This window comes from Pelophylax lessonae (genome assembly GCF_965119305.1).
Source record: "Pelophylax lessonae genome assembly, chromosome: 4".
Taxonomy (NCBI): Eukaryota; Metazoa; Chordata; class Amphibia; order Anura; family Ranidae; genus Pelophylax; species Pelophylax lessonae.
Genome location: NC_138771.1, coordinates 622,115,130 through 622,133,830, shown reverse-complemented (window position 1 = coordinate 622,133,830; position 18,701 = coordinate 622,115,130). Strand labels below are relative to the sequence as shown.

Genomic DNA, 18,701 nt, shown 5'->3' with positions numbered 1-18,701 from the left:
CGTCTTTGGCGGGAAGCAGTGTCCCAGGAGGAGGCAGACAGCTGGTCTCTCCTCCTGCTGTGTATGAGGAAAGTGGTCTTAGGCGGTCAGCCTAGTGAACCGGGTGTGGAGCTGAGCTGCAGAGGATCCAGTGAAGCTGACGGTGGAGCTGCTGGCAGAGTCTCTCTAGAAATACAGTGTCCTTAAGTACTAAGGGACCTGCCAAAGGGTCTGCCCAGGAAGGAGGACCACTCCAGCGAAGTCAGGGGATCAGGGAGCCGGCTCACACAGAGAGTTACAGTAAAAGGGGGTGTCATGTAGAAAGCCCTGAAGAATAGGGGCAAAGGGGGTACCAGGAAGGGCCCTGAAGAGTGTTATGCAGTACAGTACAGCTTATCTAAAATGGTTCATTTATTACGACGTCATCGCTATTGACAAGGTGAAGCAGCGGCCTTGCTGTACTCAAGTACAGTTAAACGTCCCAGCAAATTGTGCAGTTAATTCAAGCTGGAGTATCCCAGTCATTCCCTCCTATCCAAATTCTCAATAAAACAACAAAAACCAAAACCCCTAGACTGTTTCCTGACTGAGCCAAGCACTTTAAAGTCGCTAAACCATTGTGCTGTTGCTATGGGTAACCCAGGGGAACCTGTCACCAGCATCTCCCAAGGGAGTAGTGCTACATAGATTATATATAAATGACCCCAATATGCCCCACAGTTGATCTTGTGCAGAAGTTGTTTGTTGGACTTGTTGCCACTGGCAGAGGGACTTTAGAAGCCGGACCACCTGCTGGTGGCACTGTGGTCTATGACCTGTAGAGTGCAGTTCCAGTGTCTACCAGCAGGTGTCTTCCAGCAGTCAGCAGGTCCCAGGAATTAGTCTTCCTGCTGTTGGGAGGGTATTTAGCATCTCCCCAGCTAGCGCTCAGCTTCTTAGTTTTTTTTTGTGTGTGCTCTCCGGTTAGTTTGATTTGAATCCTGTTATCCTGATCCTGCTGCTTTTACTTGCTCCACGTGAACCTGACCCACATTCTGCCCCTGTTTCTGACCTGTTTGACCCTTTGTTCATTGTACCCCCAAGACTGGCTCTGATTTATCAGATTTCCTATTGTTCACTATTTGTATATAGTCAGTCCATTAGATAGGTTAGGTTTTCTGTACTTTTGTATGGTGCTCACTAATGCTCTATAGGTTTTTGTGTTTTATATTCATTTTCTCCTGTTCAATGAACTTTGTTTTTTTTTTTTTTGCAGTTAAGCTGGATACACACTATACAACTTTTGTTGTTACATTTCCTTTGGAGTGCAAGGGCCTGCCTGATTCCATACAAATTGAAAGTGTTTAGATTTGACCTTTATATTATATGGTTTTGGTAAATCTAAAGGAAAAAAATCTAAAGACAATTGTATAGTGTGTATGGCCCTTTAGTTTTGAGTCAGATCTGCTCTGTGCAGCTCACATCAGTGGTCACACCTGACCTACATGTGGTCTCCTAACATAATGCTGAGGCTGTAATGACCAGATTGGGTGCACAGGTGATCTGTGAGGTTTTTTTTTTTTTTTACACTGGATTTTTGTTGCTTCTAGAAACATCCAGATGATGTATTTTATTATGTGTTACTATTGTCGGTACAATGTGGTTATTGCCATCAGCTAGTGCAGGATCCAACTAGTGAGCAGTTACTGGACCATATACTAATCTGTCTCATTCTCTTGGGCAGCTGTACATTTGGTGACATTCACTCGCTGATTCTAGTCCTGTTCTGAGCTGGCTTTGTCTGGTAAGATTAGTAGTTATGATTTCTCTCCTTTCTTAAAGTCTTGTTTACACTGGGGGGGTGGGGGTAGCCCTATGAAGAGCGATCCATGGCGAATTGCTTTTCAGAGGGTGTTTGTCAGGCTGTAAGAAGGAATTATGACTATGAATAATTTTTGCACAATTTATGTAATGTGTATGCACTATTTTTAGCGCACTTTAATAATAATTCTATTGGATGAATTTGGACTTTTATTGATTTGAGCACAGTATATTTATTATATTTTAATGCTGATAATTTTATATTTGGTACACTGTCATCTGCATTTATTTATATTGTGATTGATTTTAGAGGTTGTCACTAGTGCACTTTATATTTTATTATTCATATTTGATCACTTTACATGCCTGGTAGCGCTGTTTTATACATCTTATAAATCTGACACTGACACTTAGTAAGAACCAGTGACACTAATACAGTGATCAGTGCTAAAAATATGCACTGTCACTGTGTTAATGGCACTTGCTGGGAAGGGCTTATCTAGGGTGATCAAAGAGTAAGCTGTGTGCCTAGCCAGTGTTTGTGTACTGTGAGGTTCTTTTACTAAGGAATGTGCTGGATTTTATTCCTTGCTTCGCAGGTAAACAAAAACCACTACATCCCCACTGACAGGACAGAGCTCTGCATTGTTTACACTCTGAGCTCTGTCCTGTCTTCCTCCTCACCAATCAGTGGGTGCTGGTGGTCATCCATTGGCCGGCATCCGCTGATCGGCTTGTGCTGTGTCTAATCACAGCACAGCCGGAAGCGCACACGTGGTTCCAAACCAGAATTGACAGATCATGTACTTGCTACATGATCCAACGCAGGAGAGCCACTGTGCCGCTGTCTAACTAAGTTATGTGGTCAGCAAGTGGTTACCCAACATAGGGGCTTGAGGGGGTTCTATACATACTTTGGCAAAAATGGTACCTCTGCCGGCTGATATACTATCAAGTAAATAGGGCTTCGCAATCTGGTTGTAAACAGGTGCTTAATAAAAGTATTGTGTTGCCTGCACTAATTATCTTTCTGGGTTAACTGCATTTTCTGCTGTGTTTTGTTTGCACTGTTTAGTTAAAGAATTACGGCCAAAGCTTTTTTGGCTATAGTTCCCCTATGGTTTACAGGAGTGCAGTTTGTTTTGCACTCCTGTGACCCATTTTCAGCAGACAGCGAACTAAAGCCCACTGTTGGCTGACATCACCCAGCTGACCTAGGCTCAGGAAAGATCCCGACCATATGGTTGGTATGCCCCAAGAAGCCTGGACTGGCACCTGGCTCAGCCTCTTAGCGATCTGCCGAAAGCCTGAGCCAGCCCTTCCTGCCCCCTCCACAGCCCAGCGCTCCTGGATAGCAGAGAGCTGGTGACAGTCACGGCTCTCTGCTGAGAGCGAAGGGGGGGAACTGAGCGATCAGTGGTGTTTGATCGCTCAGTTCTCACTGCAGAGCCAGTGGGGGAGAGGAATCGATCTGATGCTGCACCCACCTAGATGAGTATAAATGTTTATTTTTTAAAATTCCAAACTACTCTTAAGATTGCTCAGCAGAAGTGGTGCTGCCGGAGAGGTAAGGGTTAACACTTCTGTTTAGGTTTTCCCGGGCATTTCTGGGTAGTACTACCCTCTAATGGATAAAACATATACAAAAGGGAAACACTGTACCTAGGTCTGGGGTTCTTTGCTCTCTGCATGGGAAGGGGAGGGTTGCTGAGGATAGAATTCACTTTTCTCCCTTATTGTGGGAACCCAGTCGAGGTCTCAAAGGATATAGACTTTGCTGGTGAATGGACTAATTGACCTAATTCAGGTATGACTACCTCTTGGGGCACCAGGGACACACTAAAAAGGCACCTGGATGACTTTGTACAGGAATGCGTATGGAAAATGTCTCCAAGGACTGTTTGTGACATTTACCTACTATAGAAAAAGAACTTTGCTGTTTATATAGACTGCCTGGTCTGAAGTCACTAAAGGGGTGCATGTGAGTCAACTTGGAGAAGCCGAACAGTCAGCAAACTATCTAAGGGAAGATGCAGAACCGTTTCTAATGACAACTGGAACGGCACCTGGTGCATAAGCAGCTAGCCGGGCAGGAAGTGGGTGATGGGTGCCCTGGTAGTGAAGGAGCTTATGAGCTTGGCTCCTTCCCTAGTGATCAGTGCCCCACATACTGGGTCTGATATTGGAGCACGGGGCACCCTAGGGACCCGTCCTGAATGTCATGGAGGGCATAAGAAGTGAGGCCTTGAGGGTTAACAGAAGCTCATATGTGAAATAAGAATGGTTTCTTGGTATCCATTATATGGCGGGCCAAAGTCACTGGGCGGGAGGTGACTGAAACCTGTGCTGGTGGGGTTTGGTGCAAGCTCTGCGGCACCCACCCAGAAATGCTTCAATGATCAAGGGAAAATGTGTGGAAGTTCCAAGCACAGTAGGGACATTGTACCTGTGTTGGAATCCTAAAAGTTAAAACAACATGTGGAGTAGAACCGCTTCTAAGAAGGAGTACTGGTTTAATGCTTTAACGGTGGAGTAGACTTTTAAAGTTAAAACAAGCAGTGAGGCGGCAACATATCGCATGGCAGACGCACTTTGGAAAGCAATCCCCCCCACTTTTCCGAGGATTCTGAAAATGCAAATGAGCCCTAAATATGGTACATTCTCTAGTCAGAGGGGAAAATTGATGACTGTGTAGCCCCTACTCCAAGCTTGGTCAAATATATCATCCCCAGCCTCAAGTAATCTGAACTGCTCTAATTTCACATAATAGACACCCGCATTCCAAAAGATCTTCATTTCCATTACCCATGGCAACCCAATCTGCAACTTAGTATACTTTACTGCCAACCATATGTGAGTTGTACCCCCTGCACGTGGGGATACCTTTCGTCATGCGCGCCCTCATCGATGCTGGGAACTGCGGTCATGTAAAAGTTCAACATTAAGGCGATTCCCCAACTGAGCCGTTGTCACTGCATGCAAGACTAAAATTCAGAATTTTTCTTCTGAAAAATTCCTATACTGTGTCCAGGAGCAACAGAACACTCCCTTACTCTTTTTCCCTCCAACCTGGGCCAGCCACTAACTGCACTAACATTTCTGTGGGCAACCTGCCTCCACTTGCCTCCCTCTTTTCGTAAGCTGTCCTGGCTATGACTACCACCAAAATAAATAGCAATAACATTACCGTAACAACATTAAAGTGAAGCTCCACCCAAAAAGGGAAGCTCTGCTTGTTTGCACCCTCCCCTTCTCCACTTCCACATTTGGCACTTTGGGGGGGGGGGGGGGACCTGGTTGACAGGTACCCACTTCCACTTCTGGTTCAGATTGCTGCGGTGAACTGAGCCTGGGTGTTCGCCCCCCTTTTTTTCCTCAGAAAATAGGTGCAGGAAACCAACCATGACTCCCCTCTCCCCACACACCCTCCAAACCACATCAAATGATGGGTTTGGTAAAATTTCACTAACAATGGACGAGTCTTAAAGAAGTAATAAATACCAGGAGTGCATTACATACAGAGTTTGGGGGGGGGGGGGGTGTTACACATAGACTTAAGATTTCAGGGGTGCGCTAAGTGCAGGGTTCGGGGGTGCATTATGTACAGAGTGCACAGTTCAGGGGTGCCCTGCATACAGAGCGCAGAGTTCAGCCTTCTTCCACAGATGCTTACCTCCTGGATCCCTTATCCTCATCTGACTTTCATCCCTCTAAATCTTTGACCTCTGCATGCAACCCCCCTCTCCACTGCTCCAATCTTCTCCCTTCCTCCTTTAAAGCTCCACCATCTTCCACATGTCTTACTTGTGTTGCGGTGTTAAGCTGAAGTGCCCAGCCGTCTTTAGTACCTCCCTGCACACTGTAGGTGGCTCTCCCTGTCTTATTGCAGGGAGATCCTCCAGTGGGGGTATCGGGATATGCACAGCACCACAGACACCTGCATCTCCCTTGTCCCCATCCTGCACTCCACAGAGAGGGGGCTCAGAAGATCAGACCTATGGGAGCTATTGGGAGGCAAACTGTCATGTGTAAACACAGAAGCCAGATTTCTGTGTTTACAAGTGATGATGGAGAGCAGGGAGCAGAGGGCCTGAGCCAGAGGTGGTGGAACCAAGTTCCTGCTGAAAAAAAGCCCTGCTTCTGGGACACATCACAGGTCCCAGAAGACTACGGCACCATTAACAGGGCGCAGAGCGACTTGTGCGTAGGCAGTAGGACACAGACTGTGAAGCCACAAGGCTTCACTTCCTGTTTCTTTTACTTGAGATGCCGATGCCTGCACCCAAAGCCGATTGAAGAATCGGCTCAGCTGAGGACATTGCCGGATCACTGGACAGGTAAGGGTCCTTATATTAAAGCGGCTCTTCAGTCACATTTCAACTTTTCATTCTCCATATTTTAAATCCTCTGCCCTTGTTTTAACTTTGCATGGTAAACATTTTTTTTGTGTGTATGTACAGTATCACACAAAAGTGAGTACACCCCTCACGTTTTTGTAAATATTTTATTATATCTTTTCATGTGACAACACTGAAGAAATTACACTTTGCTACAATGTAAAGTAGTGAGTGTACAGCTTGTATAACAGTGTACATTTGCTGTCCCCTCAAAATAACTCAACACACAGCCATGAATGTCTAAACCGCTGGCAACAAAAGTGAGTACACCTCCAAGTGACAATGTCCAAATTGAGCCCAATTAGACCATACGCCGCACACTACATCAAACTGGTCTGCATGGCTGTTTTCCCAGAAGGGAGCCTCTTCTAAAGATGATGCACAAGAAAGCCCACAAGCAGTTTGCTGAAGACAAGCAGACTAAGGACATGGATTACTGGAGCCATGTTATGTGGCCTGATGAGACCAAGATAAACGTATTTGGTTCAGATGGTATCATGCCTGTGTGGCAGCAACCAGGTGAGGAGTACAAAGATAAGTGTGTCTTGCCTACAATCAAGCATTGTGGTAGGAGTGTCATGGTCTGGGGCTGCATGAGTGCTGCCAGCACTGGGGAGCAGCAGTTCATTGAGGGAACCATGAATGCCAACATGTACTGTGACATACTAAAACAGAGCACGATACCCTCCCTTCGGAGACTGGGCCGCAAGGCAGTATTCCAACATAACGACCCCAAACACACCTCCAACACAACCAATAACTTGCTAAAGAAGTTGCGGGTAAACGTGATGGACTGGCCAATCATGTCTCCAGACCTAAACCCTGTTGAGCACCTGTGGGGCATCCTCAAAAGGAAAGCGGAGAAGCGCAAGGTCTCTAACATCCACCAGCTCTGTGATGTCCTCATGGAGGAGTGGAAGAGGACTCCAGTGGCAATCTGTGAAGCTCTGGTGAACTCCATGCCCAAATGGGTTAAGGCAGTGCTGGAAAACAATGGTGGCCACACAAAATATTGATACTTTGGGCCCAATTTGGACTTTTTCACTTTTGTTGCCAGCTGTTTAATGGCTAATGCGTGTGTGTTGCGTTATTTTGAGGGGACAGAAAATTTTCACTGTTATACAAGCTGTACACTCACTACTTTACATTGTAGCAAAGTGTAATTTCTTCTGTGTTGTCACATGAAAAGATAGAATAAAATATTTACAAAAATGTGAGGGGTGTACTCACTTCTGTGAGATACTGTATGTATATATATATATATATATATATATATATATATATATATATATATATATGCGTGTTTGTGTGTATATCCTGGAAGTGAACAGTTAGTAGGTTCAGCTGCCCACAGTTAAAATGGCTGCAGCCAGACTTAGTGGAGGGCGATTTCTTCAGAATATTTGGCAAGTACAAAATCAAAGTACATATAAAATAATATGCAAAGTGATTGCTTCAGAATGGCAAAGATGATTTTATTACAAAATATGTGAGCAGACTGCAGGTCTTCCTTAAATTCAGCAGTTACAGTATTTGTAGCTGCTGACTTTTTAACTTTTTTTTCTTAAGGAGCCCAGAGCTCCTCCTTTTTTAAAAGACATAATGCAGTAAAATAACAATACAACAGCATAAAAAAAAACTGTAGTAACGAGGGAACAGTATAAAGTCTGTATATTAAATATAGTAATCAGCGTCTGGGATGGGGACCCTTTCTTCCGTTACTGGGTGTTTAGCTGTAATTTGGTGGAACATTGGATAGACGTATCCCGGCTTTACCAGCTCCACCCTGACCATGTATATGTGGTGCCCAATGTTGTAGATAATAGAACTGGTGGAACCGGGCTTGAATATATTCTTTTTAAGCTGGAATTACTGGCAGTGTTCCGGCGCACAGAGATTCTCCCAGAGGTTCTCTCTGTACATCTTGGGCCTTTCCTTTCAACCTGGTGGAACAAGTCCTTGAGCACATACGTGAACAAGTATCCATATTTCTTCAACACATAGGTGTCAAAGCGAGTGGGCATGGGTCCTGGGAGGAAGCTGACAGACTGACTGCCATAGGGACTACCTGAGGTGTGGGCAACCCATCGGGGCTGAGGTCACAGGGCTCCTAGACCCCCTTCGTTCTCTAGAACAACAGCACTACACCCTTGAGGCATCTTTCCCAGGGTGTGAAGAGTGTTGGCCATCGCTAGCAGTCAGGGCACACGACCCGAAGTGGGTCTCGCAACAATGTGCTAGGCTGGCAATGGGTCGGTAGGCAAGGCCCGTAGCAAGTACGGTGATCAGTTTCTTCCCAGGGAGTACTTCCATTGCAATGGTGTTGGCAGAAGATTAGCAAACCAGGTGAAGTTCTGGTGGTCTTCTGGTTTGCGGTTGTTATATACGCCCCCAAGAGGACTCCAGCCAATCTGGCAACAGGACTAAAAATCTAAAAAGACATATCATTTTTTTCCAACCCACACCATTTTGCAACTGTGCATTCAGCCAATGTACCTGTCCAGTCTCAATGCCAGCTGTCCCTGTTCAGCCTACCCCTGTGCCAGTTCAGCCTGCCCCTGTGCCAGCAGTCTGCCTATCCTGCCACCTGCAACCCCCTGGTGGGGCAGTTCTGAGGGCCTAATCCAACAGCACTTAACTTTCTAAGATTTGGTCTCGGCTACTCCAATTTTTTTTTTTTTTTTACTGTGAATCTATTCTCCTTGAATCCTATGATCCTGCCACTGTATAAACCTTATGATCCTATCCTACACCATATACCTTCTTCCAGTAAACCCAGTCCTCATTTTGGTGGCTCTGAGGAAGAGGCGTAACCTCGAAACACGTCAGCCATCATCCAAACAGGACAATGGACAATCGTGTGGACTACTCCTGACACTCAAGCTATTGAGTCCGATATGATTATTTTTCACCTTTGTTTGTGAGTAGCCATTTTTATGTTATATTAATAAAGCCAATATTGAGGATAATGCGTGCAGGGTTGGTGCACCCTTCTTTGTGTTTTTTGTTTGCAGTACTGTTAGACTACCCCAGTCCTTTAGGGCGGCAAGAGTCCCGTGGGAATAGTGGTCGGGCAGCCTGGTTTTTTGAGCGCAGGAGAAAGGTGGTTTATACACCATATCGGTTTGGAGCAGTCCTCATTTTGGACCTGTTCTGTTCTGTTTGACCCACTACTTTGATTTCTCTCATCATGTCCACTGGTGTTATATGGGTTGCGGTGTTATATGGGTTGCTGTCTTTACATTGTTTTTCACCTGCGTTGTATGTTCAATAGACATCATTGTTTTTTGCACTGTATTTTAAGTTTGGTCTCCCTCATGCAGACGTGCGATCTCTCACAGATCTGGGCACACCTACTCTACAGAATGCCAACATGGGGTATCCGAATAGGGAGTGATGCATCTATTGAACATTTCTCATCCATATGTGGTTCTCTCTTGAACAGTTGCCAGACATCTCTCAACATGCTGGAATCACCCATGATACACCTAGATTTTGTACCAGCCACTCCTGAAGACTACGAGGAGCTGATGTCTATCTCAGATGGTATACTCAAGGGAATGGACTATCTGCCTTACAGTTACCACGCATGGCTGAAGGACCATCGTAGACACATGCTTGTGGCCAAGATTGAGGGAAAAATTGTGAGTATGTAAGACAATCTCAGAAGGAAATGCTCTTTGTTGTTCTACAATATGCAAGAAAATTCCAACTTTCATCTTTAGCTATTGTTTCCTATTGAAGATTTAAGAATGGGTGATGACCATAGGACATAACGGAAAATCTGAGTGATGCTTGCAGGATGTAACTTAATGTGCCTAATCCTAATGATGAACTTTGTTTTTGTTCCTTTTGGCTAATAAATATACCACTAGAAACATTTTGTCATATCGGTTTAATAAGTTCAAAAAAACAAAACCCTCCATCCTGAAATAGAGCATCCCCCCCCCCAACTGCCCAGCGGTGCTGTTACCGGGCTTCCCATGTAATTGACATGTTGGGTATCATTACTTGGCATAACATCATCTTTTATATGCTCCCAAAAATTGGGTTATATATTGTGTTTTTCTCCAAAGAAATTGCTTTGAAAAATCACTGCGCAAATACCATGTGACATAAAAGAATTGCAACACCTGCCATTTTATTATCCAGGGCCTCTGCTTCAAAAATATATAAAATGTTTGGGATTCTGAGTAATTTTCTGGAAAAAAAATGATTTTTACATGTTAGAGAGACATGTCAGAATAAGCTTGGGAAGCAAGTCTCCCCTTTCCCTTCTTTCCCTCTAGACTGTACAGCCGTTTCCAAAAGTTTTGAGAATGACCCAAATTATTTTCACAAATTCTGCTGACTCAGTTTTTTTGATACCAATATGCATACACTCCAGAATGTTATGAAGAGTGATCAGATGAATTGAAATTAATTTCAAAGTCCTCCTTTGCTATAAAAAAGAACTTAAAGCAGAGTTCCGGCCTCAAATACCTTTTGTAACTAAAAATAACCCTATAATACCAATCCATCGCCCTTTACAGAACCGCTATTCTCATACTTACAAGGTGTACAGTATTGGAATTTAGTCAAAATCTTACTTTTAAAAACGCAGTCTGGGCGCGGCCATCTTGGATGTGGGCATCTGAAGCCGCAGTGTAATCTGCTGTGTCCTTCTTCCTGATTCCAGGGAGTGTTCTGGGAGTTCTTCCTGATTCCAGCCTCCTGGGAGTGATGACAAACAGCTCCCAGGATGCAATGCAAAGGCGGAAGTGATGTCGGTGGCCGTGGGGGGGAGAAGGAGGAAGTACAATCAAAAATGCCCCTAAAATAAGGTAAGGGACCCCCGAAAAAAATTGAAAAAGCCCAATTGTTGATCAGCATAGTGAGCACTCCAGGAATTACTAAAGTTGCAAAATAGGCCGGAACTCCACTTTAATCCCCCAAAAAAATTTCCACTAGATTTCAGCCCTGCCACAAAAGGGCCAGCTGACATTCATTGATTCTCTTGTTAACACATGTGTCAGTGTTGATGAGGACAAGGCTTGAAATCACCCTGGAAGACCCCTTTCACACGGGCTTTCCGATCAGGTCTGCCTGTCCGTTTTGCTGGCGGACCTGATCGGATGCTCCATTCACCCCTATGGGGCAACGGATGTCAGCGGTGACATGTCCGCTGACAACTGCTGCTCTCCAATCCTGTCCGTGACATCCAGACTGATAGTAACCCTATTTTCCATCCATCTGGAAGATCGGATCGGATGAAAATAGACAGGCGGTCCATTTTCGTCCGATCTCCCCATAGAGGGGAGCGAGGCTCTGACAGGCCTGTCTCAGCACAGTGAGCGAAGATGGACCAGTCATCAGCCTGCTCAGCAGGGATCAGCGGATCGATCCCCCACTGAGCAAAGCGGAGTCAGCCTGGCGGAAAGCCCACGTGAAAGGACCCTAATGCTGATTGAGTTAGAATAACTGACTGGAGGCTTTAAAGGTGCTTGAAATCATTGTTCTTCCTCTGTTAACCATGGTTGCCTGCAAAGAAACACATGCAGCCATCTTTGCTTTTGCACAAGGAACAAGGTTCAATTGTTGTGAAAAAGGCTTCAGGGTGCCCAAGAAGGTACAGCAAGCACCAGGACTGTCTCCTACAGTTGATTCAGCTGCGGGATGAGGGTACCACCAGTGCAGAGCTTGCTCAAGAATGGCAGCAGGCAGGTGTGAGTGCATCTGCACACACAGTGAGGTGAAGACTTTTGAAGGATGGCCTGTGTGACAGACTTAACCAAGACGGGGCTTTTGGAGAGAACTAGGGGATGGCCTCCCACCCACTGATTATGGCTCATTGGGGAAAGCAGATCATTCTAGAATGATGGACAACCACTTAATGGATGCTGAGAGCGTGGTTTGGATTATTTCTCTGAATAAAAACAATAAAGCTTCTCTTCTGGAGTGGATGGAAAGAAGTAATATTAATCCTGTACATGGTCAGAGAGAATATGGTGGCCCTCCTGCAGACTGGGTCCTTCACTTGGGGCAGAAATATTTATCAACAATATCACTTAAGAAATCTAGGAAGATAAATTAATTCAACCTTTTCAGACTGCTGGAATATTGTAGGAGTTTGTCTCCTAGACTTTTGCTGGATAGTCTGAGATGGGATGGGGTGTATGTGTTTATTGTGTAGCCATTTCCCATTGTTCTATTGTTTCTGTCTGATCATCTTTTGGAGATTAATCTTGTGACCACATTAACTTGTTACCAAATTATTATGGGTTGTTATATGTTTGTTGAATAACTTACTGTTTATTTAATTTACGGTTTAACTGCGCTAACCCTTCATAATAAAGTGTATACAGTGATTATATAAATATTTTGCATAAAAGGTTCAAATAGGTTTTATATATTCCTTAAAAACTGGCTAATACCATATTGGATGGGTGGATAAATATAAATATTCACATATGTAACATGAAATGATTCACAGTGCATATAGAAATATATAAATATAGCTGTCCAAACAGTCCTCTATATTTCACGTGGGCTTCTGTCTCCCCAGAAGCCTATTTTTTCTTGGTGGAAAAAGGAAAGTGCTGTAGTTTTTAAGGAATATATAGAACATATTTGAACCTTTTTATGCAAAATATTTATATAATCACTGTATGCACTTTATTATGAAGGGTTAGCGCAGTTACATATTCTACACATTTGCATAACTACTCTATGGTTTATTGAACTTGCAGCTTCCCACTATCTAATTATATAATTAATATACTTTAATACACTTTACTACTAATACACCAGAGGCGCGAGTGATTTGTTACACACACTGTTTAATTAAGATCATTGTTCGCTGTTAATTGGATTGGTGTTTGAAATTAGCTGGAACATGCATTTCCAGGAACAGTTTGGTGAGGAATAGGGATAATCGAAATTTTTCAAAAGTTCGGTTCGACCAGAACACCCGAACTTCCACAAAGTTCGGCCCGGATTTCAGAACCCCATTGAAATCAATGGGACCCGAACTTCGGTAATCAAAAAAACCTCATTTTGAAGCCCTAAAACCCAATAAATGCCCCTAAAAAGTGCCTAGGGTTCTGGGTCATGCCCCAGAGACTATTAATTACACAAAAAAAAGTTCTTAAAAATTGTCATTTTTGATAGAGAGCCAATTATTGAAAAACAAAATTAGATTTCTTTGGATTTAGTGTCTGGGGGGTCTAAAAAGTGTACCTGTAAAGTTTCAGCTCTGTAGCATGTCCAGAACCAGAAAAAAAAAGATTGTTTGTATTAGAACACTTATAGAACAGGGATATGGCTCCGCTATTTTCACACCTTGCCGGTTTTGTAGCAAGCATTTTTTTGGGCATTTTTTGTCGGTTATTGGAGGCAGGCATAACAACAGAACTTCTGTGTAGGGGTATATATACACACACACTTATATGTATATATACACATACACATATATAGGTGTGAAAGTAGCAGAACACTATACTTGCGCTAATGAAATAATTAACACCCATATGGCTTCTCTCCTTTCACACCTATATGTGTGTATGTGTATAAATACATATAAGTGTGTATATATACCCCCTATACAGAAGTTCAGATGTTTTGCCTGCCTCCAAAGACACACAAAAAATGCCCAAAAAAACGCCTGCAAAAACACACCTGGGCATTTTTTTTTGGCGCAGGCATTTTTTTGGGCATTTTTTGTGGGTCTTTGGAGGCAGGCAAAACATCTGAACTTCTGTATAGGGGTATATATACACACACACTTATATGTATTTAAACACATATATAGGTGTGATAGGAGCGGAGCCATATGCCTGTTAATTATTTCATTAGCGCAAGCATAGTGTTCTGCTACTTTCACACCTATATATGTGTAACTGTATATATACATACATGTGTGTGTATATATATATACCCCTATACAGAAGTTCAGATGTTTTGCCTGCCTCCAAAGACCCCAAAAAAATGCCAAAAAAAAAACGCCCAGGTGTGTTATTGCAGGCGTTTTTTTGGGCATTTTTTGGGGTCTTTGGAGGTAGGCAAAACATCTGAACTTCTGTTTAGGGGTATATATACACACACACTTATATGTATATATATATACACATACACATATATAGGTGTGAAAGTAGCAGAACACTATACTTGCGCTAATGAAATAATTAACAGGCATATGGCTCCGCTCCTATCACACCTATATGTGTGTATGTGTAGAAGTGTGTGTGTATACATACCCCTATACAGAAGTTCAGATGTTTTGCCTGCCTCCAAAGACCCCCAAAAAATGCCCAAAAAAATGCCTGCGCCAAAAAAAAAAACGCCCAGGTGTGTTATTGCAGGCGTTTTTTTTGGGCATTTTTTTGGGGTCTTTGGAGGCAGGCAAAACATCTGAACTTCTGTATTGGGGTATATATACACACACACACATATATGTATTTATACACATACGCATATATAGGTGTGATAGGAGCGGAGCCATATGCCTGTTAATTATTTCATTAGCGCAAGCATAGTGTTCTGCTACTTTCACACCTATATATGTGTAGGTGTATATATAAATACGTGTGTTTTTGTGTGTGTGTATATATACCCCTATACAGAATTTCAGTTGTCATGCCTGACTCCAAACATGTCCTCAAAAAAACCCTACAAACGCCTGCAGCAAAAAGCAGGCTGACAGGCGAGAAGCCATATCGCTGTTCTATAAGTCACCTAAGAGAAACAATCTTTTCTCTATAGCGGTCACCCATAAATGGAAGGGTTTGGTCACCCTGCTATAGCGGTCAGTGTCAGTTCACCCTACACTACACTACGGTCACCCTGGCACTTAACACTTTCCCTACAGAAACTAGATTTTTGAATCTAACTAAAGTGGAAAATAGCACCCTAACTACACTAGATATCCCTTTCCTCACACTAATAATTGCTAAATGACACTTTTGAAGCAGAAGTAACAGAACTGCTTCCACTCTCTTCCACGTCCCTGTATTACAATGCTAGGAATTTGGCGGGGCTATCTTATATACTGGGGGGCGTATTCACTAATGATTGGCCTCTGGACCCCCTAGTCACTCCAATCACATTCCTAGCATTCTCCTGCCCCCTCAATTGGTTTTACTGATGGTTCTGGTCCAATCACGGGCTTTTAAAGCCCAGTTCCTGTCCCATTGCATTTTGGTCGGTTCTGGTTGCCGAATTCCGAACTTTTTCAGCAAAAAGTTTGGAATTCGGCCGAATTTCGAACACCCAATGTTCGGGTCGAAACGATGGTCGACCCGAACCGTTCGATCATCCCTAGTGAGGAACAATGCCTTTTCCAGCATGATGGAGCACCTTACCATAAGGCAAAAGTGATAACGAAGTGGCTTGGGGAACAAAACTTCAAAATTTTGGTTCCATGGCCAGGAAACTACCCAGACCTTAATCCCATTAAGAACTTGTTGTCAATCCTCAAGAGGCGGGTTAACAAAAGAAAAAAAAAAAAAAAACCCTACAAATTTTGACAAACTCCAAGCTTTGATTATGCAAGAATGGGCTGCAATCAGTCAGGACGTGGCCCAGAAGTTTATCAACAGCATGCCAGGGCAAATTGCAGAGGTCTTGAAAAAGAAGGGTCAACAAATATTGACTTTTTCCATAAACTTAATCTAGTTGTCAATAGAAGCTTTTACACTTATGAAATGCTTGTAATTATCCGTATACCATAGTAACATCTGACAAAAAGGTCTAAAAACACTGAAGCAGCAGACTTTGTGAAACTAAAATTTGTGTAATTTACAAAAACTACAAGCTGGTGTGGTGCTCCCACCCTTTCAAAACTTAAACGTTCTCAAAACTTTTGGCCAGGGCTGTACATATTAAGTCCCTGTAGTTTCTTCTATGTTTTATCCCTCAGACCTTTCACCATTTTTGTTGGCAGTCTCTGGACTTGTTCTACCTTTATCAATACATTTTTTTAAGTGAGGTCTCCAGAACTGGCTGTGGGATTGGGGTGGGGGGGGGGGGGTGGTAGGTATAGGAAGTGAATCCTAAAATGGAATGGGTTATCTGTAGTAATATGTGTTCACATTTATGAAGTAGTATATCCTTTTTATTGCCCCACTTAACACCAAGCAGAGGTCAAATGTTGATCCATAGTCAGAATCTGATTAGTGACTGGGCAACGCTGAATGGCTCTTACGATGAATGTGTGGGTGAGTGCGGCATGGTGTAGAGGAAATGACACACACACAGTTTAGGTGCAAATAATGGAACTTGTATTGAAGTAAAGACAAAACTGTTCTCAACAAATCCAGTGTAAGGAGGCCCAACTGGGAACACTCACAGATACCAGCAGTGTGTAGCGGAGCAGGTTTCACCAAGCGCTTGTCTGGAGGGGGGGAATGAGGCCTGGCCAGTCTTCAGGTTCCTGAAGAGAGTGCAGAGGAACTTATCTGGAACCTTTCCCTGCTGCTAATTCTGTAGTTGACAGATGGGTAACCTGTCCCTATGCTACCCACACAAGTTTGCGTGCCAAACCTAGGAGCCACACCTAAGATGGCTGTTAGAGTCACATGGGTGGCCAACATCCAATGGGTTTGCTGCCCTGGTGACTCAGTAAAACCATGGAAGATCCATGTGCCTTCTGACTTCTTCTCCTCCTGCACTGCTGCTACAGTTGTGAACCACCTCCCGTGGAGAAAACAGACTGCACCTGCCTATAAATGAGTCTGAACGTCGTCCAGTAGAACCTAACTGTATTTAATGTTTTGATATAAGCATATTATCAGGTTTTTAGCTTCACTTCATTAATCCTATCTCTCTGAAGCCATTATGATGGGTTTATTGTCATGGACCACAAAGACTGACCGAGGCAATTCCCTCAGACACATTGACAAATGGTACTCCATGAGAAATTGATAAGCAGTAAAAAACAATTTCCTGTTAAGCCATCAACTCATGAACTTATATCCCTAACAGGATCATATTTGATTGCACAGGCCCCAAATATTTTTCCCTAAAAATAAAAATTCTCACTTTTCTTCTCCTCTCAGTGCTGAAGTAATGATTGGAGAGCAGGGTTCAGCAAACATGTAACATGTGACCGCAGAAAAAGAGTAGTCCATTGACTCTGCCCATTTTTTTTGTTTGTTACCTTTGTCTGAGTATACATCTAGGTTTGCCCTAAGCTTGTTTGAAGCCATTTACTGTTGACTGTCTTACTACCTGGTAGTTTTTTCCAAGCATCAACTACCCTTTCAGTAAAATGAATACTTTCTAAGATTCATTTTGAACTTTCCTCCAGTTAGTTTGAGGTCATGTCCCCGTGTTGCCCTCCAGAAAGGCCCGAAGCAAAAACAAAAAATAGGTGAAGGGCAGGCATGACTAGGCTAGCAGGGTAGTTTAGCAGGTTAACAGATTATTGTCAGGAGTGGTATAACATGTGGAGACAGTGATTGGGTAAAAGCTAAGTAGGGAGGGGCAACCGAGGTGAGGTCGTGAAGTTGGAGGGGCACTTCGAGGCAACGGACGAAGAAGAAGCTTGTGGACCCCTGCCCTCTCTGGTCCCTTCCTGGTGCCCCTAGTGTCCCTTCTTCATGGGAGATCTGGAGCAGCTGCTGGGACAGCTGTGGTCAGCAGCTGTCTCCAAGAGCACTGCATGGCTGCAGCAGCAGGTGTCCTTCCTGCTGGGAGGTAGCAGCTCAGCCGCGGGGGAGGCATGTGTTCAGAGGTCTCGGCCTCTGGAGCACTTTAGCCCTCCATTCCTCCCCCAGAGCTCAGCGCCCCTCTAGGAGCCCCTGCAGGCATCCGGCAGCGCATCACTCCCACCAAAGAAACTGTGCTAGGTGGGACCTACGGCCTGCTGTTGCTTTGATCCCACCAGCACAGTGTTGGACTCCAGAGCAGGCAAAGTTGGCCTGAAGAAGGAGCGCATGCTCCGAGAACGCGTCGCCGGCGCCCTGACATCATCACGCTACCGGAAGTGACGACGGTGTGGCTTCTGTGTGTCCCCGGAACCAGGAAGAGCGACTAGCTACCGCTCACAGCTTGGCAATCATCACCGCTCGAGCCATCCTGATCCGATCGGAATGATTATCATGAGCCCTTTATTTTTATCCATATTGTGAGTACCCTTTGTTCCATTGATTTTAGCAAATAAACCTCAAGTTACTGCATTCAGAGTGGCGCTTGTGTTTCTTCCCCAGTTGGCTCCAAGCATTCTTTTAACTTGTCACTTAAGCTGCCTCAAGAGTGTCCCTTGGGATATTTTACGGACTCCCCTTTTTATGGACCTTTTATGGACTTTTTTATATATGGAACTATAATTGTATTTATATATGGACTTATCTATTATTTCTTTAATTTATTGACAACCTTTTTGGTCGTTGTGTATAGTGCTACCTGTGAAGCCCTTGGTGAAACTTCATTACCCATTGTGCGCCAGCTGTTTTTGTTTTTTCAAGTTGGCCCAGCTGAGGTGGAGAGCCTCCCTAGGGAAGGTATCCCCCTACGGAGGGAGCAGGAGCCAGCAGGGACAGCAAGGGA

At 43.9% G+C, this 18,701-nt stretch overlaps 1 pseudogene across 1 annotated transcript in view; it reads left to right on the top strand.

The window, feature by feature from the left end:
* The window catches only part of LOC309552850, a 95,152-nt pseudogene that overhangs the window by 58,354 nt on the left and 18,097 nt on the right, over positions 1-18,701 (top strand). The window contains exon 4 of the transcript XR_014226175.1: positions 9,500-9,820. The product of XR_014226175.1 is annotated as an uncharacterized misc_RNA (transcript). The remainder of the gene's footprint in view (positions 1-9,499; positions 9,821-18,701) is intronic.